At 35.0% G+C, this 27,728-nt stretch overlaps 1 long non-coding RNA gene across 1 annotated transcript in view; it reads right to left on the bottom strand.

Moving 5' to 3' along the window:
* Positions 1-27,728, bottom strand: part of LOC112604988 — a 1,409,957-nt gene that overhangs the window by 93,435 nt on the left and 1,288,794 nt on the right. Inside the window, exon 9 of the long non-coding RNA XR_003115321.1 lies at positions 745-813. This is a non-coding gene — a long non-coding RNA (uncharacterized LOC112604988). The remainder of the gene's footprint in view (positions 1-744; positions 814-27,728) is intronic.

The raw sequence follows: 27,728 nt of genomic DNA, 5'->3' as shown, positions 1-27,728 counted from the left end.
CTCAATCTTTCTAAACTCTAGAGAATTGCTGTCAAACTTTTCAAAGGATTATATCACACACTACTTGGGTATCAGCACAGGCTGGTCTAGAATTTTCTGCAGGTCATTGAATGCAGCTGGTGGGTAGGAGGGAGGTTCCCTAATAATGCCCAGGAGATCTCTTAGGGACCCCTCTTATTTGGCGTAGGTGAGAATGTCCCTTCCTCCCTTACTCAATGGGGATAGGACAGAAAATATCACAGTACTTTCCATGCTTGCATATTTCTTCCAAAAACATCTACCCTCTCTAACACATTTTTACCTGTTCCTTAAATAAGATAGAAAAGCGTGAAAAGGATAGTTCAGCTTTGCCATCTAGTAGTGTCAAACAGTTTTCTTTAGAATATGCAGTTTCGTACCCATCGTTGTTAACTTTAGGTGCAGAGACAATAGGAATCTCTTATACTTTATGTTGTAATTATTACACATTATTTGTAACATTCCTTATAAATCATGTGATCTGACTATGCGACAGAGCTTCTAGACTATCCTCTATTTCTTTATTATATAAAGATTCAGATCATTTCATTTGGCAAGAGGACAGTTAATATCTGCAATTAAGTAGTTTCTAGGTATTAGTACTATCCTAACCACTTTTTTAGATCATCTCATGTAATCTGCAAAATTATATTATCAGGTAGTTATAACAGTTATTATATGTATCCCACTTTAATAGAGGGAACTGAGAGCAGATAAATTGCTTACAGTTGCACAGCTATCCAGTGGCCGAGCTAAGATGTGGACTCAAGACCATTTAAATATTCGATCCATCCTCTGAAAAATACATCAGAGTATACTGTGAATGGCTTTTGGCTGTATGTTTCTTAGATCAGGTTCTCATGTGTTTATTGTGCTTTAGGAGTTATTAATCTGATCGATCATCCATTCACTCTCTTGTAGGAATACAAGAATTTTTCAATCTCCTGGATTTTTAAACCGAAAAAAAAATTATACTGTATTTTTTCTCTCAAGTGCAGGCTAATAGATTTTATATTACTCTTAGAGGTGCATGTGATTAATCATTTCTATATTTTTCATTTCTAGCAGTAATATTTTCTCTAAGTTTGTACTCTTATTCCAGGAGAGTAGAAGGGTTGGAATGTTTCTCATGATTCTAATTATATCTTCAACAATAAACATCTCTGTGGCAATTCTTATATGCAAGATACTATATTAATCAGAATGCAAATAAATTTATGACATGATTTCTGGCTTTATGGAGTTTGCAGATCTAGTTAAAAGTGACATGAAACCTATATAGACAAAAGTTAAAAGTATAATATAACCCACAGTAAATTTCTACAAAAAAGGCAATACATGCTTTAAGAGGGCAAGAGTTGAATTGAATCAGTATGGGCTGTCTGATCAGGAAAAACTTCCTATATCAGAACTTTTATGACTGATCATTATATAAATAAATAATGGTTGCGAGAGGAGGAAAGCATTCCAGGCAAAGGAAACAATGAGGTACTAAGTAGAGAGTCAGGCTTACACAAATAATCTTTGAAGAAATTACTGCATTTGAAGAAATTATTGCATAGTCCCTATTCTAAAGTAATGGGGATAAATATAGATAATTAAGATCTAATTTTTAAAGGCTGTCATGTCTTAAAATGTGGAATAGCTCAAGATCTGTAGAATGAGAAGGGTGTATTTAAGAATACTGAGCTAGTATAGGATTGGGAGGACAGAAACTAAAGAAGAAAAACAATAGAAAGCTATCTATGGTAAAGAAAATGGTTCCAACAATCTAAACTTCCTGTTATGTCTTTGATAAGCTTATTTTCACTTATGTTATTATACTTTTTTACCTCCCAAGAAAAAACATAATGGTGAACAAAGGCATACCCATGAGAGCCAGAGGGTCTGATTTGAACCTCTGTGCATTAGTTGTCTGCAATAGATGGAGTTTAACTAAAAACATGATGATGGAGGGAAAAATAGTGATAGAATAACAGGTATTCTCTCTGAAAGGTTTATGGACAAATGGGTTCTTAAACTCATCTACATGTCAACAAAATATGAATTATATGAATATTTTGGACAACTGGAAAACTCTAAGCACTAAAAAGGCACACAGAGCGATCAGCAAGAAAATTAAGTACACCAGCTCGAGGCCATGATTTCCAACTTTCTAATTTAAACTTGATTTAAATATTTGCAACACTCTCAATTAGACAGTTCATCTAAAAGCTATTGCAGTCCTTTAATAAATGACAAATATTAGGCAGGATGCAGTGGCTCACGCCTGTAATCCCAGCACTTTGGGAGGCTGAGGCGGGTGGATCACAAGGTCAGGAGTTCGAGACCAGCCTGGCCAACATGGTGAAACCCTGTCCCTACTACAAATATAAAAATTAGGCAAGCACGGTGGTAGGCACCTATAATCCTAACTGCTTGGAAGGCTGAGGCAGGAGAATTGCTTGAACCCGGGAGGCAGATGTTGCAGTGAGCTGATATCATGCTATCACATTCCATCCTGGGTGACAAATATTTCCTCATGACAAAAAATACAGATACAATATTGTCCTTTCTATTACTCATCTTCCTATGACTTGCTAGGCCTTGAGGTAGTTCTAGCTGATTTACAGATTGAGAGAGAATCCTATATTACAACAAAACATTGATCTTCAGGAATATTTGTTGTAACAGTTAACCCTAACACAGCTACCCAGCAGCAACATTATATATTAATTTAATTTTTTTATTTCCCTCCATCCCTCTTTTCCCATATGGCAAGTCACGAGAAGATGCTCCTCTCCTCCCAACTACATGAGTGCAGTTGCCATACTCACCTCCTCCAGAAACTGGAGATGGTCTAGTCAGTGAGCAAAGGTTCCAAAGCGCATGGAGATAAAAGACGGAAAACAATTATATTTGAAAAGAATTTGTACTTTAGTAATATCTGCAGTGTTTCCTGTGCACATTAAAATTTGAAATGCACTGCTTTAGACCTACACTGTCCAACGGGGCAGCCAATAGGCATATGTGGTTTCAAGAACGTAAAATGTGGCTCTCAGAATTGAGATGTGGTATATGGGTAAAATATACACCAGATTTCAAAGAATTAGAATAAGGATTATATATATCTATACATATATGTAATATCTCATTAATATTTTTCTTTTGATCAAATGATATTTTGTATATATTGAGTTAATAAAATATGTTTTAAAATTAATTTTATCTTTTCCTTCTTAGTTAATATGGTGACCATAACACTTAAAATAACATATGTAGTTCCCATGGTGTTTATATGGGACAATTTTTTTCTAGACCATCAAATGCACTGGAGATAAATCTTAACTTATATTTTCCTTTGGGTTTGCATGTGATTTGATCATGTTTTGTTAGGAGGAAAATATAGTTCACATGGTCTTTGACTTTCATTTATCAGGTCTGTATGTTGTGCCCAGACCCTCTGTTCCCCAAAGAAGACCACCAGAGTCCAGAGTCAAAGCCAAGCGGCAAGGATCTTTATGACAAGTTCGAACCTGGTCCCTCCATTACACTGCATACAAGAGGGCCCCGAACAATGCGAGTGCTTGCTTTTTTATAGCCTGAAAGTTACAGGGGAACAAAGGAATTCTTTCGGTTCCTGCGCTTTCGGTAAAACCTTGAACGACTGTCTCCTTATCGGAGACCTTCCAGGTGGTGTTTGTACTGGGCTCAGGAAGTTTGAGAGATATGTGGTGGGATGGGAGGATGGGATGTGTTTGTACTGGGCTCAGGAAGTTTGAGAGATATGTGGTGATATGTGGTGGGATGGGAGGATGGGATGTGTTTGTACTGGGCTTGTTTGTTTTGAGCCCGGGGCTGAGGAATGTGCCCGGCTCCTCTCATGTATACCTAACATTGTGGTATATCATACTTTTTTTATACCTTATTTTATTTCAAACATTTGATATAAGCATCTATTATGATCTGGGAACTGTGATAACTATCAGGTAGACAGTGAAGAAAATAATAAGATACCTTATTAGTAGTCCATTTTGTAATAGAACAATATAGTAGAACAAAGTAATTTGTAGTCTACTACATTAAGACAACTTAGTAAAGTATAAGTGTAATGAGGGCATGCAAAGTATAGCATGGTAAGAGGAAAAATAGAAGGGCTGGGGGTTGGAAATAGCTGACAGTCACATTTCTCAGGATTTTGAAAGAATTGTAGGCGGCTTAACAGCAAAGAACATAGTTGCTTAAAATATGAACTTTCAAGTGTGCAGATGAAGATATTCTCTCTGTACCCAATGAAATCTTAATATTAAAGTATCTCCTGTTCTCTATTCTTATAGAAACACTAACCTTACCACTTACCAGATAGCTTCTGAATTTGATTGTTTTTTAAAATAAAAACAAAACAGAATTGTATTTTGAGTTTTACTACTTGACCTTGGCGCATTTTTTTGAATGGCATTTTCTCTCAGGAAACAGAGATCCTTTATTCAGCTGCATTGGAATGTAGTGCCTTCAATCATTCACTGATTGCTGTTCTGCTCATTAGTGGCTCCAGTGTTCCACACTGACTAAACTCACGGTATGAATTATTTTTTGGTGCCTTAGGCAGGAGCATTTAAGAACTATCTGAGGGGAATGTGTATTTCCTACACGTGTTTTTTATAGTTTCTATAGTATAGTTTTACATATATAGGGTAAAGCTCAATGTTAGATAAAAAGCTGATTTATTTCCTTTGTGGTTAGACATACATATTAGACTTTAGTGAGGATAACTACATTTTCTTTGATTTAGACCATATTTCCCAAAGACACTTAAGCTCTTAAGGTAAAAAAAAAAATACACAGAATTTGATTTTTCTTTGAACAGATCATTTGTGACTTTCATCATCAGGCAGGTGACACTATACCCCTTTTTACTCCTAGGTTGAGAGCACCTACCTTTATGGGGAAACTTTAAGCTTGAAAATGACAGGTTTATGCAACATATTTGAAGAAAATAGGAATGTTTCGTTTTAAAATATACTTCTTCAGCATATTTTGAGATGGCTTTTCAGAGAGCCAGTAAGTAAACAGCAGTAGCCCTCCAAAGCTGTCTTTTGTGGGAGAGATTTGCATCTGTAAAGAATCTGCATTGAGGCCACCAGGCCTTTCTTTGTCTAGATCTAGGAAAGATTTCCTGAGCATTTGGTACATTTAAAGGTCTGAAAGAAACGTTTACTATTTGTTTTCTTTGAAGGCTGCTATCTGTGAAGTTTCATTTATACATCAAGAGCACCTTTGCTAGGTAAGCCTCCTCTTTCCCTGCTTCCCATAACCTGTCTTGCCACTATCACCTGATTTATCTCCATAACTTGTTTTTGGCCATGCTCCGATGCCCCCATTTTTTCTGTAGCCTCAAGGTGGTATGTAAGTTTCTGTGACCCTTTGAGAGGTGAGGGTAATCACTGTGGTTCACCGAGTTGATTTTTCAGTGAACCTTCAGAAGGCAAAGAAAGTTTTTCTTTGGCTTCTACATATACAATAAACCTTTTTATAAATTTGGTTTCCTAAATTTGTTGGTAGGTTCTTGGAAAATAGCTTTTATGTAAGTTTTCTTTTACCGGACAATAAATTGCTAAGCATTCATTAGCAAATAGTGGGGAAAGAAATGAGAGATTCAGAAAATTCTAGAAAGTCTAGAACAAGTACTTTCCATTCTGGAATATGTCACAATTATGCTTCAACCCAGTGACAGCCCATAAGAATCCTTAGATTAGCCTACTCAGAAAATTTAGCATCTCAAGGAAGAAAAGACCTATTCCAGTGGTTACAATCAGCAGTTAAGTGCTAGGGAAATTCAGAGACTCTAGGAAACAAATGTCCCTGCAAATGGATTTGTGTATGTCCATGAATAAGGGCGAGCTTTGCAACTTTCATTAACTTATGGAAAATAGAGATTCAAGTTTTATGCTAAGGCGTATTTATTAGCTCCCTCAAAATGGGGAGGATTTATCTTCCTGTACCTCTTTAAAAGTTCCATTTATTTGTAATTCTAATTGTTGTACATTTTGTATCTAATTTTTAAATTCCCTCAGTGGAAGAAGTGGGGCATTTGAATTAAAATAATACAGAAAGAGAAAAATCTGACCCTTGGCTTCTGACAGGATGAGCATAGGAAGCTGGCTTTTTCCCCAGATCTTAACCTGGGAGATGCCACAAAAGCAAGACATAAGTTGACAGATCTCAGAACACTGAAACCTAGAGAAGTCCCTAGAGAGGCAGAAGGTGGTAAGTTCTGGTGTCAGATTAGAAGAGGGCCAGAGGCACAAGGACAAACAGAAGAAAAGCATTGTTGTTGTTCCTCTTTTTTCTTTTCTCCAAGTTGCCTAATGGTATCACTCCTTACCTGTCCCATTACTTAGAAGGTTAAAAAAAAAAAAACAAAAAAAAAACAATAACAAGCGAAGTAGAAGGCAGGAGAAGGTGTGGGATTACTAAATTGGCTATGATGAAGAAGAAGAAAAGGTAGAGATAGAGTGGTCAGCCTTTGTAATTTCTGTCCTTGTCTTTATTCCATGTGCCCTCAGTTGTCCCAGTGCTTAAAACCCAGAGGACTCCCTGGGTGTGAGCAGTGCTCAGCAAAGTAGAAAAGTCTTTTGGTTGAGTATGTGTTGAGGCAGGAAAATGGATTGCGTTGATGTGCTAAGATTGTAACAAAAGAGCTTCTCTGCACTGAGGAACATTTTCCACACCCACTTTCTCAATTCATCTTGGAATATATAATTCAGAGTCTGGATGGTACCAATTTTCTGGGCTACATATTCCCAGCCAATGTAGCTGTTATTCCTAAGAGACTATTAACTCAAAGGATAAAATTAGGAAATTTTAGATTTCTAATTTTCTATAATACTACTACTAATAATAGGAAAGTAAGAAAGGAAAAGAGTAGGACAAAAAGTATAAATAATTGGACAGACTTCCCTTGCCAAATCAAAATTAAGAATTAGAAATATCCCAAACACATAATTAAAAATGTTGGAAATATGAAAAAGAAGTAAGCAGTCAAAAGAAATAACCAGATAAAAATATTAATTATGTGAAAATTTAAACAGAGTAATAGCCTAAAGACAAAATGAATGATAATAACATACTGAACCCCTAAAATAATTCCAGGTTGAGATGTTTTTATAGATTAGTCTTTGCAACTCTCTAAAATATATAATCCCTTTCTCTCACTTATTACACAGAAAAGAGTTTTATGAGTCAGATTCTCCAGAGAAACAGAACCAATAGGATGTATATAAACATAGAAATTTATTCAAAATTGGCTTTCTAGTCCTGGCTACTCTGGAGGCTGAGAAATGAGAATCACTTGAGCCTAGAAGGTGGAGGTTGCAGTGAACTGAGATTGCACCACTGCACTTCAGTCTGGGCAACAAAGTGAGACTCTCAAGAAAACAAAAAAATAATTTATATTTATATTAAAATAAAAAAGTTAAAAATAGAAAAAAAATGTAAAGTGTATTAAAATTTATTAAGTTCCAAAACGGTTTATTCCTAGAATGATATAATGTCATAAAATGTAGTAAGATGACTTGCCACAAAAGTTCTGTGAGGAAAAAAACTTTTTACAATTAACACTGAAAAAATTTCAATAAATCTCCAACAGTAACTTATGATGAAAACACTCAAAACTAAGCAACTTACTTTGTTAAATTTAGCTACCAAAGGGGGGTGTGTGTGTGCATGCACATGTGCAATATATGAACTACAGCCTACTTACAAGAAAAAAAATCTCAAAACATTTCAACTAAAAAAAAAAGGATGTGCATTATTTCCACTACTTCTTATAATATACTGAAACTTCTAGGCAAAGCATTAAGTCAGAAAAAATAAGAAATAGAGGTGTAGAATCCAATTAATAGTGATTTCTTGATTTATTTTGCTTATAAAAGATATCATAACAGCATACATATATACATATACATAGTCCTATAAATTCAGCAGTTACCCTATCCAAAATCAAATTTCAAAAGTTCACTGTGTTCCAAGGGTATTATTTGCAGTATGGCTACATGTCTCCTACGAGACCAACTTGCCCTTATAACTAAAAACAGCAAATAAAGGATTAAAACGATGACTAGAAGGCACTGGGAATAGCAGGCAGATACTGGAGGGAAGAAGGGAACTTACACTCTTAGGAAGGAAATGGCACTGAATAAGTTTCCCTATGCTTACAACTTTTAATGTAAGAACAGGGTATAGAATTTCAATAGTAAATGTATTGGTTTGATGAGAAGGTCTAGGTTGTAGAAACCGTTGCAACAGCAACCATAAACAGGGGCAGTGAAATCCAAGAAAGAAGAGAGACAGAGAAGAGTAGCCTTAATTCTTGATATAATTTTGCTCAAACTGTTGGTTAATTCATGAACCATAAATGCCTGCAGATGACTCCAGATAGCTCAGGTAAGCTTAGAAAAAACAAACAGAAATCACAACACACAACGTGTTTTGAGTCCCTTCTCATCATTAAAAAAATACTCTTTAGAAGAACATAGTAGAATTCAATTTCTAAGACATGTTATACACAATGTACAGGATGCAATCCAAAATTTCTCAACATATGTAAAACGGAAAAACATGAGTATTCAGAAAAGACAAGTAATCAATGAAGGCAAAGCCCAAGATGAATTAGATGTTGGAACTAATATATAAGCATAGAGTGATTACCCCAAGCTACTACTTGACTAGCTCTGCATAATTAAACTCTGTCTACTGCAATACTGTGATGTCAGTGAACTGGTTTTACCTGTGCAGCAAGCAGGAAGAACATGTTGGGCAATTACACTTTCCATTTATTATCAGGAACAAGGCAAGTGTGTGTGCCCTCATGACTCCTATTCAATACCATACTAGAAGTTTTAGTTAATGCAATAAAACAATAAAAGAAAACAAAAGTTATACATTTTGTAAGGGAAGACATAAAACTGTCTTCTTCATATAAGACGTCATTGTCTATGTAGACAATCTCAAGTGATTGGCAACATTCCTGGAATTAGTAAGTGGTTCTAGTAAGGTTTCATGATGCAAAGTTAATATACAGAATTAAATTGCTTTCTTACAAACCAGCAATGAAAAAATGTAAAATGAAATGAAAAACACAATATATTTACATTAGCAATAAAATAAAATACTTAGTATAAATATCACAAAATATATCACACATATATTTCCCCTATATGAGGAAATCTAGAAAAATCTGATTAAAGAAATCAAGAAGATATAAATAAATTGGTTAATATTTTGTATTCATGGATAGAAAAACTCATTATTATTAGGTTGCCAAGATTTTCCAATGTGTCTTATGGACTCAATGCAATACCCATTAAAATCTCTGCAAGTTATTCTGTGGATATCAACAAACTGATTCTGATGTTTATAGGTAATAGCAAAAGACCTAAAATAGCAAAAATAACATTGAAGAACAACAAAGATATATGACTGACGCTACCTGACTTTAAGACTTAATATAAAACTCCAGTAATCAAGACAGCATGTTATTTATAAAATAATAGACAAATAGATCAATGGAACAGAAGAGAGAGTCCAGAAATAGTCACACAAATTCACTCAATTGATCTTTGACAAAGGAGCAAAGGCAATACAAAGGATAAAGGACAACCATTTCAACAAAGGATGTGAAACAGTTGAACATTCTTATACTAAAATTTGAAGCTAGACAGAGATCTGGTAGTTTCCACAATAATTAAGTAAATATAGATCAGAGATGTAAATATACAACTCAACATTATCAAACTTTTAGAACTTACTTTTAAGTAAATGAAAAGACAAGTTATGGATGGAAAGTAAATTTTTCAAAATGTATATCTAATAAGAGACTTGTATCCCAAATATAAAAGACTTCTTAAAACTTAATAAGAAAACAAACAACCCAATTTAAAAAATGGGTAAATGATCTAAACAAACACTTCAACAAATAAGATATACAAATGTCAAATAATCATATAATGTTCAGCATCATATGTAAATAAGAAATTGCTTATTAAAACAATAATGTGGGAGCATTATACCCTAGTGAGAATGTGGAGCAACAGGAATTCTTATTCATTGCTCATAGGAGTGACAAATCATACAGCCACTTAAAGGGTTTGGCAGTTTCTTACAAGACTAAATATACTTATCATACAATTCAGTAGTCATGATGTTAAAGTACTTTCTTCAGATTAAAGCACATGTTTTCCCCTGTACCTATGATTGTCGAATTGATATTTAGATTATGTAATGAATTTTTGAAAATCAATGAGAAAAGTGAAGGAAACCATTTAGAAAGCAAGTAACTGATAATAATATGCTATTATTATAAAAAGAAATTTTAATGTCCAGAATGTATATTATAAGGCTCTTGGACTATTTTATAAGCAGAGAAATGCAAATTAAAAGAATGATATGGCTGTTTTGGTGATCAGAATGGCAAACAATAGAAAATCTGATGTTAGAGAGACTGAGTACAAATATGAAACCTCATGTACTGCTGATGGGATTGTTGGTTGTTGATTGAGATAGCCACCAAAAAACAATCATCCAGTGGTTAGTGAAATTGAGCACATTTATGTCCTGGACATCAGCAATCCCAATATAGATACATAAATCAATAGATTAATAGATATAGATGAATAGTCAAAAAAATTTATTGTGTTACTCCATTCTCACACTGCTAATGAAGACATACCGGAGACTGGGTAACTTATAAAAGAAAACAAGTTTCATTGACTCACAGGTCAGCATGGCTGGGGAGGCCTCCAGAAACTTACAATGATGGTAGAAGGGCAAGCAAACACGTCTTTACATGATGGCAGGATGGAGGAGCAGCAAGTGAAAGGGGAAATGCCCCTTATAAAACCCTCAGATTTCATGAGAACTCACTCACTGTAACAAGAACAGAATGGAGATAACCGCCCCTCATGATTCAATTACCTTCTGCCTGGTCCCTACCACCACATGTGGGGATTATGAGAACTGCAATTTAAGATGAGAATTGGGTGGGGACAAAGCCAAACCACATCATTCTATCCCTGGCCCCTCCCAGATCTCATGTCCTCACATTGCAAAACACAATCATGCTTTTCCAACAGTCCACCAAAGTCTTAGCTCATTCCAGCATTAACCCAAAAGTCCAAGTCCAAAGTTACATCTGAGACAAGGCAAGTCCCTTCTGCCTATGAGCCTGTAAACACAAAAGCAAGTTAGTGACTTCCTAGATACAGTAGGGGTATAGGCATTGGGCAAATACACCCATTCCAAATGGGAGAAATTGACCAAAACAAAAGAGCTGCAGGCCCCATGCGATTCCAAAATCCAAGAGGGCAGTCAATCTTAAAGCTCTGAAATGATCTCCTTTGACTCCATGTCTCACATCCAGGTCATGCTGATGTAAGAGGTGGGCTCCCATGGCTTTCAGCAGCTCTGCCCCTGTGGCTTTGCAGGGTACTTCCCTCTTCCTGGCTGCTATCACAGGCTGATGTTGAGTGTCTGCAGCTTTTTCAGGGACAATGGTGCCAGCTGTCAGTTAATCTACCATTCTGGGGTCTGGAGGAAGGTGGTCCTTTTCTCAGAGCTCCACTAGGCAGTGTCCCAGTGGAAACTCTGTGTGGGGACTCCAACCCCACACTTTGTTTCCATACTACCCTAGCAGAGGTTCTTTATGAAGGCGCTGCCCCTGCAGCAGACTTTTGCCTGGACATCCAGGTATTTCCATACATCCTTTGAAATCTAGGAAGAGGTTCCTAATCCTCAATTCTTGGCATCTGTGCACTCACAGGCTCAACACCATGAGGAAGCTGCCAGGGTTTGGGGATTACACCTTCCGAAGCCATGGCCCTAGCTCTACCTTGGTCCCTTTTAGCCATGGCTGGAACACAGGGCACCAAGTCTTGAGATGGCACAAAACACCAAGGCCCTGGGCCATGCCCACAAAACCATTATTTCCTCCTATGTCTCTGGGCCTGTGACGGGAAGGGCTGCTGGAAGACCTCTGACATGTCCTGGAGACATTTTCCCCATTGTCTTGGTGATTATATATATTTGGCTCCTCATTACGTATGCAAATTTGTGCAGCAGACTTGAATTTCCCCTCAGAAAAAGGGTTTTTCTTTTCTATCGCATCCTCAGGCTGCAAATTTTCCAAACTTTTATGCTCTGCTTTCCTTTTAAATATAAGTTCCAATTTCAAACCATCTCTTTGTGAATGAATAAAACTGAGTGCTTTTAAGAGCACCCGAGTCACATGTTGAATGCTTTGCTGTTTAGACCTGTCTTCCACCAGACACCCTAAATCATCTCTCTCATGTTCCAAGTGCCACAGATCTCTAGGGCAGGGGCAAAATGCTGCCAGTCTCTTTCCTAAAATATACGATTATAAAGAGTCACCTTCACTCCAGTTCCCAAAAATTCCTCATCTCTATATGTGACCACCTCAGCCTGGACTTTATTTTCCATATCACTATCAGTATTTTGGTCTAAGCCATTTAGCAAGTATCTATGAAGTTCCAAACTTTCCCCCATTTTCCTATCTTCTTCTGAGCCCTCCAGACTTTTCCATCCTCTGCCTGTTACCCAGTTTTAAAATCATTTCCACATTTTTGGGTATCTTTACAGCAGTGCCGCATTCCCAGTACCAATACTACATCAATCCATTCTCATGCTGCTAATAAAAACATACCTGAGATTGAATATTTATAAAGGAAAGGGGTTTAAGTGACTCACAGTTCAGGTTAGCATGGCTGGGGAGTCCTCAGGAAATTTACAATCATGGTAGAAGTGGAAGCAAACATGTACTTCTTCACATGGTGGCAGCAAGGAGAAGTGCAGAGTGAAGGAGGAGAAAGCCCTTTATAAAACCATTAGATCTTGTGAGAACTCACTCACTTTCACAAGAACAGCATGGAGGTAAGCACCCCCATGATTCAATTCCCTTCCACTAGGTCCCTCCCATGACACATGGGGATTATGGGAACTACAATTCAAGGTGAGATTTTGGGGGGGACACAGCCAAACCATATCAGTTATGAACATAAAAATATAAATATGTATAAGCATGTTCACTGTAGCACTATTTGTACTATCAGGGATTTGGGCACCATTCAGAATGTGGGTGAGCATAGTCTTTGGAATATGTGTAATTGGACACTATACAGCAATCAGTTTTAATATAGTGATGTTAATGTTTTGATATAGGTATAGCAATATTAAAACAAATATTAAACATGGAAGGTACTAAAAACGTTGATTAAAAACACGATTTTTAATAAAAAATACATGCAGAGAATAAAGATCTTTTCAGGAAAAATATATTTCTAAGAAATTTATTAATATATTTGAGCAGTGAAGGGATTGTAATAGCAATGACATTGAGAGGTGAAGGAGAAACACAATAAAATAAAACAAGATATTGGGTGTGTGGGAAGCTAACTCATGCATTTACTTTTCTATTCAATAATTATTTAATGAATGCCTTTCTAGGATCAAGCAGTGTTGTAGGCAATGGGAATACAGCTCTGAAGAAACAAGCAAAAAACCTAGAAGGACAAAAATACACATGTATATAGGTCATCCAATTAAAACAAACAAACAAACAAACAAACTGTTACAAGACAAGAACATGAACTTCACAAGACAACATCTACCCTAAATTGCTGATATATATATGTTTAACTTATTATTCTTTATGGGAAATGCAAATGAAAAACACAATGAGATGCTAATACACCCCAACTAAAATGACTACACTTTTAACAGCAATTGACAGTACCAGGTATTGGTAGGGCAACAGATGAATTTCTTTTACATTGCTGGGTAGTATGTAAATGTGACAGTTTGCACTAAAATTAAGTAATGCTTATACTATGATCCAGTAATTAAACTCCTAAGTATATACCTAAGATACATAAATTAGTTTTTCCAGCAAAAGAGTTGAAAAGGAGTATTCATAGCAGCTTTATTCATAAAAGCCCCAGCTAGAAACAACCAAATGCCATTAACAGGTGAAAGGTTAAACAAATAGTGGTTCATTCTTGTAAAATAGCAGTATTCATTCAATAACACAGCAATTAAAAGAAAAAAAGAAGGAACAAATACTAGTGCTTGCAACAACATGTTCTATTTCACCAATAATATATTGACTGAAATAAGCCAAATAGAACACAAACTGTATGATCCCAGTTATGTGAATATCAAGAAGCAACAAAACTAGTAAATATTCTTAGAAGTCACATTAGTGATTACCTCTGAGGGAATATGAACTGGCAAGACTCACTGTGGAAATGTGTGAAGTTCTGAAAATAGTCTACACCTTCTTGGGGTGTTTGCATGTGTTTGTGTATGCATTGGGTACACAGTAAAAAGTCATGTGTCTCATAGACTTTATTATATATTATATAATAAGTTTTATATATTATATAATATGTATTATATATTACATATTTGATAATTATATATAATAATATATTTTTATATTATATTTTTATTTTTTATATATGGGACAGAAAGAGAGGAGGGGGGTATTAGAGTGTCATTATTTCATGAATTTGTCCTGGAAATGAAAAATAGGTATATCATTAATGTAGTTATTCAACAGATACTCCATCTATTTTATTCTTAAAAACACACCAAATTTCTCCATGATAAGTACATTTAGAGATTTTTTTCTAGTTTTCTTAGGAAGGTTTGATATTGTAGCAGGCTTTTTACTCCATAAGAAATGTCAGGAAGATTTCTATGTGTTGGGTTTTATACAAAGATGAGGGTATAGAAAAATAATACCAAAAGTATAAAGAAGACAAACTATGAGAAAAAGGAATTTCAAAAATATTAAAATTGATGCATCAAAACTGTGGGTTAAATCATTGTTAATCACCTTAGTATAATTTCCTTTTAATTTTGCTAGAAATCAGTGTGTAGTTTTTTAGAACTATTCTGTGGACAATTAATATTAATAACAATACCACTAAAAATAGCAGAAAAATTCAAACACCTTTATATAAATCGAGACCTTGTGAGAGGATTCTACCCAGAAAATTATAAAATGTTATTGAGAACAATTAAGCAACACTTATATAAACGAGGTTATCTTATGCTTATTTATTGGAAGAGTCAATATTGCAATTCCAAGTCTCACTAATTAATCTCTAGAAAAGCAGAATTCCAATAAAAATCTCTGCAGATTTTCTGTTGCATGGAAATTTATAATTTGGTTCTAAAATTTATATGGAAATACAAAGCCAAGCATAGCCAAGTCGATTTTGAAGAACAAAGGTAGGAAATTTACACTGCCATATATCCAGATCTACTGTAAAGCCATGGGAATGTGTACAGTTTACTACTGACACAAGGTTAAATGAATTAAGCCTTGGAACAGAGTAGATTATAGAAACAGACTCATACATGTATATTCATTTTATTTAGTTTTAAAAAGTAAAGTTAAGGGAAAGCTTTTAATATGTGGTGCTGGGTTGAATAGAAATCCATAAAGAAAATAATAGCTGTCTGGACTACTTCAAATCATATGCAAAAACAAATTCTTACTGGGTTTTTCCATTCAAATGTAAAATATAAACCATAAAGCTTTTAAAAGATAGCATAAGAGACGATCCTGTTAAATTTGAAGTAAGCAGAGTTTTCTTCAATAGGATGCATAAAAATGTTATCTATGGCCAAAAAAAAAAAAAAAAAAAAAGACACAGAGGACAGTATTAACATGAAGGAATCTTGTTCATCATAGATTCCTTTAATATAATAAATAAGCAAGCTGCAGACTGAGAGAAGACATTTTCATTATATGTATTTGTAATTTCTATACGAGGAATTAAAGTTAATTCTATAAGTCTTATAAATCAATTAAAACAGAAAGAAAGTCTAGTAGAAAAATAGACAAAAGTCTTCAAATAACACTTAGCACAGAATTTTCAGAATGAAGAGATTTATCCCATTGCCAACTATATATTTACATGAAAGCATTAATGATGCTTTTTAAATTCTCTGATCATCTGACACCATATTCTATGACTTATAGACAATATGTTTCTCCTACAAATATAAAATGATTTGCTGAGATACGAGTCTTCTCAACACCCTGCTCACTATGCTTCTTTTATTTTTGGTCTTGGGGTTCCTTTTCTTCCCCTTGCGTGATATTCCTTGCCTCTTTTTCTTCTTCTTCACATAAAGACATTTTTTAAATAGGACAAGTATTCACAGAACTATTACTATATTCCTTGTATAGTATTTATACTTAAATAATAAGTATTCCTATTCTCCCTCATACAATTGAGGAACCAAATTTCATTAAGGTTTGTCTCCTAGCCCCAGAGCTTGTAAAAAGTAATGAAGAAATGGAGTTCCTTCTAATTCTGTGAACGTTGCAATACTGATGCAATATTGATGTCACTGCCCTGATATACATCATACCATTGTTATGCACTGACTATAAGAATTCACTGTTTAACACTTGACATATATAATCTTTAATTTACACGAGTATATATATGTGTGTGTGCATATATATATATATATATATATGTCTTGCACTGTAATCTATTAAGTGTACAAAAGCATAAAAACATTAGGTCTAAAAAACACAATGTATATACCTTAATTAAAAAATAATATATTGCTAAAACGTGCTAATGATTATCAGAGCAGAGCCTCGGGTGAGTCAAAATATTTTTGCTGCTGGAAGATCTTGGTTTGATGTTGATGACTGCTGACTGATCAAAGTGGTGGTTGCTGAAAAGTGGAGTGGCTGTGGCAATTGCTTAAAATAAGAAAACAATCAAGTTTGGTGCATCTATTGACTCTTTCTTTCATGAAGGATTTCTCTGTAGTATGGAATACTGTTTGAAGGCATTTTACTCACAGTACATAAAGTAGAACTTCTTTCAAAATTGAGATATGTCCTTTGAAATCCTGCTACTGCTTTATCAGTTGAGCAGCAACTGATATTCTAAACATTTGGTGTCCATTTCAACAATGTTCACAACATCCTTATCAAGAATAGATCTCCCCTCAAGAAATCTAATTTCTTCACTTATCTATAAAAAAATCTCAGTTGTTTAATTAACTTTTATCATGAAATTGCAGCAGTTCAGTCCTATCTTCAGGCTTCATTTCCAATTCCAGTTCTCTTGCTGTTTCTACCACATCTGCAGTTATTGGCTCCACCGATGTCTTGAACCCCTCAAAGTCATCCGTGAGGGTCAGAATCTTCTTCCAAATTGCTCGTAATTATGATAATTTAACCACCTTCCATAATGTCAGTTATGTTCTTAATGGCATCTGGAATGATGAATCTTTTCCAAAAAGTTATGCCCAGATTTATCAGAGGAATCTATGGCAGCTACAGTCTTATGAAATGTGTTTCTTAAATAATAAGAATTGAAAGTAAAAATTACTCCTTGATACATGGACTGCAGAATGGATTATTTGTCTGCAGGCATGAAAACAACATTAATGCTTTTGCTTTATCAGAGCTCTTAGGTGACTAAATGCATTGTCTGTGTGCAGTACTCTTTAAAATGCATCTTCTTTTCTGAGCAGTAGGTCTCAACAGTAAGCTTTAAATATTCATTAAACCACACTGTAAACAGAGATGCTGTTATCTGTGCTTTGTTGTTTTATTTATAGAGCACAGCAGAATAGGTTTAGCGCAATTCTTAAGTATCCTATTATTTTCAGAAGGGTAAATATGCATTGGCTTAACTTGAAGTCACCAGCTATTAATACATTGGCTCCTGATATGGTTTGGCTCTGTCCTCACCCAAATCTCACCTTGAATTGTAATAATCCTCACATGTCAAGGGCAGGGCCAGGTGGAGATAATTGAATCATGGGGGCAGTTTCCTGGACACTATTCTCATGTTAGTGAATAAGTCTCAAGAGATCTGATGGTTTTCAAATGGGAGATCCCCTGCACAAGCTCTCTTGCCATCTGCCATGTAAGACATGACTTTGCTCCTCATTCACCTTCTGCCATAATTGTGAGGCCTCCCCAGCCATGTGGAACTGTGTATCAAATCTCTTTCCTTTATAAATTACCCAATCACAGATATATCTTTATTACCAGCATGAGAATAGACTAATACAGCCCCTAATAAGAGAGTCAGCTTGTCCTTAAAACTTTGAAGCCAGGCATTGACTTACTACCTCTAGCTATAAAAGTCCTAGATGGCATTTTCTTCCAACAGAAGGCTGCATCATCTATGTTGAAAATCTGTTGTTTACTGTGGCCCCCTTTGTCAGTAATATTAGCTAGATCTTTTGGATAACTTTTTGCATCATTTACATCTGCAATTGTTGCCTCACCTTGTACTTTTATATTATAGAGGTGGCTTCTTTTCTTAAATTTTATGACCTAACCTCTGCTAGCTTCCAACTTTCCTTTTGCAACTTCCTCACCTGTCAGCCTTCACTGAATTGAAGAGAGTTAGATTCTTGGTCTGGATTATGCTTTGGCTTAAGGAACTGTAATGTCTGGTTCGATTTTCTATCCAGACCACTAAAACTTTCTCCAGATCAGCAATAAGGCTGTTTTATGATCTTATCTTTTGTGTGTTCACTGGCATAGCACTTTTTTAAAGCTAGTTAATTGAAACAGTGACAGTGGAGAAACAACAAAGACATTTGTAACTAGTTGTGATCAATTAGTTATAGACACCACCACACTTGGGCCAGCCAAAGTTGCCCTTTAATTTCTTTCAAGTACTTTTCTTTTTCATTGACAGCATAGCTGATGGTTTGATGCAAGAGTCCTAGCTTTCAGCCAATCTCTGTTTGCAGCATGCCTTTTTCATTAAGCTGAATAATTTGTAGCTTTTGATTTAAAGTGAGGGACATGGTATTTTTTCTTTGACTTGAACACTCAGAGGCCATTTAAGGTTACTAATTGGCCTAATTTCAGTATTTTTATGTCTTAGGGAATAGAGAGGTCTGAGAAGATGAAGAGACTTCAATGAGTACCCAGTGGGTGGAGCAGTAAGAACACGCAATATTCATTGATTAAATTTGGCATCTTGTATGGATGTGGTTTGTGGAGCCCCAAAAACTATTACAATAGTAACATCAAATAGCACTGATCACAGATTACCATAACAGGTATAATAACATCAAAAAATTTGAAATATTGAGAGGATTATCAAAATATGATACAGAGACATAAAGTGAGCACATGCTTTTGGAAAAATGGTTCTGATAGACTTCATGTATGCAGAGTTGCCACAATTTGTAGAAAATGCAGTATCGGTCAAATGCAATTAAACAAGGCACAATAAAAGAAGGTATGCCTACCTATATTACATCTTATATGCACAATATATTAGCATATTAACATTAATATATGCTAATATCTTAAATACCAATATTTAACAATATATTAATGTACAATACATGTTATATTTTTGTTAATAATATATATATTAGATAAAGAGAGAGAAAAGTGATCTCCTTTCTCAAACTGTATTTGCACTGTGGTTTGTACCATATTAAATAACTCCTGATAGTTGTTAGAAGAATATCATTTAAAACAAAACTTCTGTCACTCCAGGAAATAAAACTTATACACAGTGGTATGTGAGAAAGAAAATAGTTTTGTTGTTAAATAAATATGTGATGCACACCACAAGCAACTTGCTGGAGACTGCAAAACAGAAAGAAATCTCACCCTTTGATAACTAAGCAGATACAACCTATTACATACATGTTTTCAAGATAAATAATAACTAGTCCTCAAGTAAAGTAACTAGAAAGTACCATTTGTTATATATGCTTTATTCCAAATTTACCTGGAACTGGGGTGACCATTTGTATTAGTAAATTGGTTTTATCCAAAGGAAAAAGAAACTTATACTGTGATGACAGGAGTTCATTTTGCAATTTGGAGGAAGGTGCTCATTTAAATTAGACTTCTACCGTCTTAAAAAACTGGGAGGTCGGGATGCTTTAATTTTTGAAGATTTTATTTCAAAGAGATTGTTCCCAGGTTCTTGAGAAAGACATGACTTGCTCTAAAAGCTGGCAAGAATCTTATTTTGCTTTTCAAAATATTTAAATACATTTCAAAGAGGCAGAGAAATAACTTACAATGACATGTTTTTTAATGTAAAATTTATCAGAAAAGAGATGAGAGGAGTGTCTTTCTCCTTTTGTACCAGAGGATTTTTTTCCTTTGATTTGTATTTATCTTCACATAGACTATATTCCAAAGTGTGTAATTAACAATATGCAGTTGGCCCTCCATATCTGCATGGTTCACATACACAAATTCAACCAATCACAAATCAAAAACATTTGGAAAAAAACACAAAATAATGTAATTATATAAAATTATACAAATAAAAACACCAGTACAGTATAACTGCTATTACATAGTATTACATTGTATTATATTAGGTATTATAAGCAATTCAGAGATGATTTAAAGTATATGAGAGGATGTATGTAGGTTATATCCAAATACTGTGCCATTTTACTTTAGGACTTTAGCATGGATTGATTTTGGTATCTGTGGGTGGTCCTGAAAAGAGTCCCTTTAACAATTGTACTATATACTTCTCCACAAATTGTTTAATTCATATCATCTCTTCCAACTAGATTTTACCTTTTTTTGGCAGTGTAGGTGTATTATTCAATTACCGTTTTGTTAAGAATTTTGGGAGACTAAATTAAGAAGGGCTAGGAGATTTCCATTCTTTGACTAACAAAGTATGCAAAAACCTAGCTAGAATAAAATAGTTTTCTAATAGTGATGACAGGGGTTTGGGGTTGGACTGGAAAGTATTTTAAGATCAAGAAAACATTTGGGTATAGGGGAGAAGAGGCAGAAACTAAAGAAGGATGCATTGCAGGTTGAAAACATGCAAAGATTTAATAAACATAGCTAGGTATTATGATGAAAAAGTGTTAGCCAAATAATTTTTAAAAATATCTTATTAAAGAATAGAAAATGCATAGAATGTAGAGAAAGACACAAAAGAAACCCTATAAGCAATTATGATCCTCTTTGTCATTTTAAAATAAAATAACACATTGGTCCCAAATTTCATGGAAACTCATTTTAAATCTCCAGGTATTCAGGTGAGCTTTGAAGATTCAAAATAATAGCATTCAAGACTACATTCTACAAATACCAAGATGGATAAGGTGATACTATATCATTCAATAAGCATATATGTGTAATACTTCCATTTAGAGTAATTTTATAAAGTTACTAAAAAAAAGAGCACTAATAGTATTTGAAAAATCAATTGCTTGGTTACCACATGTTTCCTGATTTTATTTTTATTTCTTTTCAGATATATTTTTCCTTAGGTATAAGAAAATTGAAATATAGATTAGATGCGAGAAGATATACTTTGAAAACTTTTGGATCATGTTATACAAGTGTTTAAATAAGTCAGTATTTTATTTTTTGATGACATTATGCAGAAAACAGACCATGTTAGTAAATAAAAATATACGAGTCTTTTCTGTTGTTGTTGTTAGTTTAAAATTTGAATTTTTCTAGGTTTTTGCAGTCCTTGATGAAATATAATGCTAATGGATATATGAAGTTCTAGAAATGTCACCAAGAATAATATTTTAAAAATAAACTTGTAGGGGAGCCAAAGGGGAAACTTCCCTTTTGCCCTCTGACGGTTCATTGAAAAAATCACTGAAATAAGGCAGATTAATAGGAGAAAAGGCAAACAAATTTATTTAACATGTATTTGCAGAACAAACACCCAGTGAGGTTCAAGAGTTTATATGCCACCCTGATGAAACAGTTTATGCAAAATTAGAGAAAAGGACTTCTGTTGAGGGGATTACTAGCAAGAGTACGAAGATCCAGGAACAAAGATTAACTTGTAAATGTCATGCGCGTCCATGTGAAGAGACCACCAAACAGGATTTGTGTGAGCAACATGGCTGTTTATTTCACCTGGGTGCAGGTGGGCTGAGTCCGAAAAGAGAGTCAGCGAAGGGAGATAAGGGTGGGGCCATTTTATAGGATTTGGATAGGTAAAGGAAAATTACAGTCAAAGGGGGGTTGTTCTCTGGCGGGCAGGAGTGGGGGTCACAAGGTGCTCAGTGGGGGAGCTTTTTGAGCCAGGATGAGCCAGGAAAAGGAATTTCACAAGGTAATGTCATCACTTAAGACAAGGACCGGCCATTTTCACTTCTTTTGTGGTGGAATGTCATCAGTTAAGGCGAGGCAGGGCATTTGCACTTCTTTTGTGATTCTTCAGTTACTTCAGGCCATTTGGGCGTATAGGTGCAAGTCACAGGGGATGCGATGGCTTGGCTTGGGCTCAGAGGCCTGACAGTAAATATGTGAAAGGGTCTGTTCAGATGTAATTGCGTTCTTTGTCTTGTTTTCTGCAACAGATAGTGAGATAACAGGGAGTGGGAGAAAAAAACAATTTTTCTCCTTGGGGGGTCTGTATCATAGGCAGATAAAAGAACTTCAGCTTTTTTAGGAGAAAGAGTAGGGCAGGGAGAAGGTCAGAGAAACCTTGAGGCTTTTCTTTAGTTCATCATGTCAAAACACTGTATTTTAGTGTATTGGTTTGTGAGCCTCAGTAACATCTATAAGAGCTGAAGAAAACTAGGCAACCAAGACAGATCGAGAGTGTGAACACATATTAAATGCTGCAGCTCAATGTCTACATTTAGTTATTTATCTTCAGTTTAGATGATGGCTAAAAGAAGTTTTTCAGCCTCAACAGCATCCCAATGGAAACTGATCCTTCTTATTGAACCTGCCTTTGCAAAGACAATGACAGTGAGCTAAATCTACCATGACCAACTCCATTTGCTTCTAGCCTCACAAGCTGACTGTCCTCACTCATTCCTGGTCATAGGCTAAGCTAAACACAGGAGGAATTCAGTTGATAGTTTAACTTTGAAAAGAGGCTGATAAGAATCCCTAGCTAAAATAAATCTCCTCCTTTCTCAGGAACCTAAACCCCATTTGTAAGACTAATAAAAGGCTATAATCCTAATGGGAGAGGCCTGAGTTCTTCTAAGACGTAAGTGTAGTTAACTGATAACCAGGCATTGTCCCCTAAGCTTGCCTTTCTATATTCCCTTGATGCTCAGGAATCAAGTGGCCAAAGCTCACAAGATTTGTGACTTCCTTCCTTACTCATATAGATAATATCACTATTGTAAAATCTAAGATTTGTCTTTTGAAATGATTTTCAGACTTTTGCATTCTGGCAATCAGCTGACTCCACCTGGACCTTCATTTCATGATTCTAGTTGTCCCGTGTCCTCCACCCAGAGAACAGACTCAGGGCAGGAGGACCATTTTTGACACCTCCATTTTGAAATTATAATTTCATCCCATACCAATAAGCAGCACCCATTCCCCAGGCCCCTGCCCAATGAATTATTCATAAAAATCCTAGCCTCTGAGTTCTCAGGAAGACTGACTTAAGTAACAACTCGAGTCCCACCTCTTGGCTAACTCTCCGTTAATTAAATTCTGTCTCTGCTGTAATACCATGCTCTCAGTGAGTTGTTCTTTTCTGTGCGATGGGCAAGAAGAACGCAGAAGCCATGAGGCAATACATGATTGGCCCCTGAAGGGATACTATATATTGTTTTATTAAAATAGTAGTTTAACTAGGTTATTAGAAACAATCAGACATGAGATGGTGTTCTCAGAGCAAACTGAGGGTCTGGAAGTGAAATAAATTAGTCATTTACATGCTTATCAAATGAAATGGATATTATTGTTAAAAAGAAAAACTGCTCATAGTGTTGAATCCTTTTAAAATTAGTTCAAAACAGATCTCCTAAATTACTGATACATTTGATCTAAATGCAAAATCTTTTTAATAAATAGCTACATGAGAAAGGCATAAGTTAGGAAATGCAGCAATACAAAAAATTAAAATGACAAATATCTCAAAGGAATAAAAGACTGTAAAAAGAACAGAGGATTAAATAGTATAGCATTATCTTAGTGTACTGTTTTCAAACAAACAAAATGTTTAACTTAAAAAATATATATATATCTCAAATCCATATTCTCCAGGGTAGGATGATAAAGCAGATTCAGAAATGTTTGTAAAGATAAGATTGGTCTTAAAAGACTATAGGAGTGCTCAAGGGGGATTTCTGTCACTCCGACACAGACCAGCATACAAATGGCTAAACTAGCTAAGAATGAGAGGCTTTTGCATCCAAACAAAGAATGAGTTGTTTCTATGCAGGAATCTGTAAATGAGCAAAGGAGAAGGCTTTAGGAGATGAAACGATGAAATTCCAAACAGCTTAACTGTCAGTGAAGAAAACAGACATATGTTGCCCTTTTCATACCCTGAGTTACGATTCCATGGAGCCCCTAAATGTTCTCTTCTGCAAATATATTTGAAAAGCAATTTATAAGCGCTAGCACTCTTGGTTCAGAATTTGAAACTCTCTATATTTTAGGCCTACTCGTCTTTTATCACTGTCATTTGGGAAAGACTAGTTTTTTTGTTTTTGTTTTTTGTAAATCATTAAGTCAAGAATTCTCACATCTTGTGTCAAATGCTGTACCGAGTAAAGTAAAATAAAAAGATTCTAAGAATATCTTGTTTCTACTTTAAGATGAGATTGTCCCCTATTCTTATATAAACATGAGTTAAATAAACAGGTCATTATGAAATCTGGATCAATTCTCAAATTCTAAATTCTCAATTGTATGCTTTACATCAAATATGTCCTACAATAAGAAAAAAAGAAACTCAAATAAGAAATTGGTTGTATTTCTTTCTTAATCACAAGTAACAATTTATTTGGGGATCATGTGCCTTGTTCGATATCTGTTTTCCAGGCTTTTTTTAGGGTAAGTGTGGCTTTTTGAAACAGATTGGCGAATGAGAAACAGACTGATATTACTAGGAAGGAAGTCTGAGCAATTGTTATTTGTGTTTTTCCTCACATTTCAGTAAATTTAATTTCTAACTGATGAGATACTATAGAGCACAGGGTGGCAAAATAAGGTCCATGGGCTACTTCTGGCCAGGCATCTGTTTCATAAATAAAGTATGGCAGGCCAGATCTCACTGACACACGCCTCCGTAACAACTGTTTCAGTACTGACTAAGTGGACAAATTAAATATTAAAAGCTTAAAATGTAGCGCTGTTATACCCAGACCGTTTGTTCCCCAAAGAAGACCACCAGAGTCCAGAGTCAAAGCCAAGCGGCAAGATCTTTTACTACAAGTTCGAACTTGGTCCCTACATTCCACAGCGTACAAGAGGGCCCTGAACAATGCGAGTGCTTGCTTTTTATAGCCCGATGTAAACAGGATATGTAAAGTTACAGGGGAACAAGGTAATTCTCTCGGTTACAGCATTACAATTGGTTAATATTATACATTTAGCATTTTTTATTGGTTCCCGCTGTGTCCTTATCGGAGATTTCCCAGGTGGTGTTTTTCTGAAGTTTGAAAGAAATACGGAGGAATGTGTTTGTGCTGGGCTCAGGAAGTTGAGAGATATATGGTGGGTTGTGTTTGTGCTGGGCTCGTGCTGGGCTCAGGGAGTTGGGAGATATATGAGGAATGTGTTTGTGCTGGGCTCTTGCTGGGCTCATGGAGTTGGGAGATATATGAGGAATGTGCCTTATTCCTTTCAGCGCCCTTATACAAAGACTGGAATGTAACAAAAGCCCATCAAGAGTTTTGCCAAGGGAAGTAATCCAACTCACTCATACACTCACTTTGCATTTTGGTTGAGATCAGGTTTTGAGTTGGTTTTGAGTCTGTTTTGCCTAAGTGCACTCCCACTTCTATTGTCCAAAATTTGCCTCCACTTGTTTGTGTATCTGTCTTGTTCCTTTTGATACCATGTGAACTTGAAATGGGAGGTACTGGGACCATTTCTGATGAGAGGCCTCTGGGAAGGGAAATATTATTTTTTTTAGGAGCTCAGTGGTTAACAGTCACCTTAGTTTAAAGCTGACATCCAAGATGTTTATATGTATGTGTGTGTGTGTGCATGTTTGTATTGAAAAGGCCTTCAGGTTTTTGTTTATATCTCTTCTAGGAGCTTGTCTTTTTGAGCAAAAGATTTTTTCTTCTCAGTTGACTGAATTTTGTTTTCTTCATTAATAGCTATTGCAACAGAAGCTACTCTAGGTTTTTAAAGAGAAGGTGTAACTTAGACACTTAGAAATGTCTTTGTTTGGAAAAAAAATTGTTTTTAAGTGCACTGTAAAAGCATCACATGGTCTAGCCTCAGAATAATTCTCCCTTTTTGAAAACCCAGGATTCAATGTGGACTCTGCCCAGAGTTCAATGATCCAGTTAGAAGTCAGGAAAAGGGAGGTCTTATGAATCTATAAAATGTACTTCTATTGGCATGCCTAATAGGTCTGTGTATATATGTCTTGTGTACACCATGTTTTACTACTGAAAATATATAAAAGAGTTCTAATTAATTGGCTCAAAGAAAAATAAAAGCACTTTCATACTTTAACAGAAAAAAAGGAAAAACTAGTCAAATCCTTTTTAAAGTTTCTGTGACTTAAGTAAAATCTCTAATAAATAAGCTAGCTTTAAAAATTATTGGTGAGGTAATATTAGAAATGTCTTAAGAGTTGCCAGCATACATTTTTGTTTGCATTTATTGACCAAACAGTTTCATACTTATCTCTGCCACATACTATACAGTGTCAAAATTTGGCATAGAGGCTATAAAACTGTAACTCAGTCCAAAACAGAATGATCTTTGCTTTTGTAATTTTTAATAAGTGAAACATTAATATTGGTTTAATGAAGATGGCTACATCATGAATTATTTAGTAATATACCCTAACTTTTAATCTTGTGGCCTTAAGTAGTCTAGTCCACAGACATGAAGGAAGTTTGTTTGGGAAAAGACTGTTATCTTTGTTTCAAAGCTAAACTATAAACTAAGTTCATGAACAAGCGTAGCTTAGAAATTAGAAGCAAGATGGAATCAGGTCAGATCATTTCCACGGTCTCAGCTATAATTTTGCAATGGTGCTTTCATAACTTTAAATGATGACTATCACAGTTTGCGTAAACAATCTAGGTAAATGATTAAAATAAATAATTAGATAAATGTAGTGGGATAAATACTTGTAAACAAACTTGTCACAATTTAGGATCTAAAGTTATATTAAACAACAGATATTTCATTATTTGGGTATTTTCCAGCAAACATATATTGTAGGAAAACATTCCTTCTAAAAATTGTGTCCTTTTTAAATGGTAACAAATTTTTGTCTAATTCAGTTTATTTAAAGGTTATATATAAAACAAGGTAAAAGAAACCATGAAATAAGAGAGATATAAAGAAAGTTATGAAAATACAGAGAGTTTTAAAGATTATTCGTAAAATAAAAATATCTTTGAAAATGTAAACATTTGGTCTAAATGATTCAGGTCAAATATTAGGTTTGCTAAATGCTTTAGGTCATAAACTGCTTCTTTAACTTAAAAATTGTTTAATATGTTTTGGAGTGCTAAATTCTAGATAAGGCCTGAGAACATATGACATTAGTCATGCCCCTAGCTATGCAAAAAGGTATTAAAGAAAAGAGATTCTATATAAGAAAGGATGTTATGTTATATGTTAAATTCTTGTCCTAAAGTAAAATAACTGGTTGTTTAAAAAGAGGATGTTTAGAACAAGTCAGAAAGTCAAGGCGTGTCATAGTTTGTCTATGTAAGTCATGAAAGAA

The sequence above is a fragment of the Theropithecus gelada genome, chromosome 13, assembly GCF_003255815.1.
Source record: "Theropithecus gelada isolate Dixy chromosome 13, Tgel_1.0, whole genome shotgun sequence".
Taxonomy (NCBI): Eukaryota; Metazoa; Chordata; class Mammalia; order Primates; family Cercopithecidae; genus Theropithecus; species Theropithecus gelada.
Note: the sequence above shows the minus strand (reverse complement) of the source record. Positions and strands in the feature narration are given on the sequence as shown.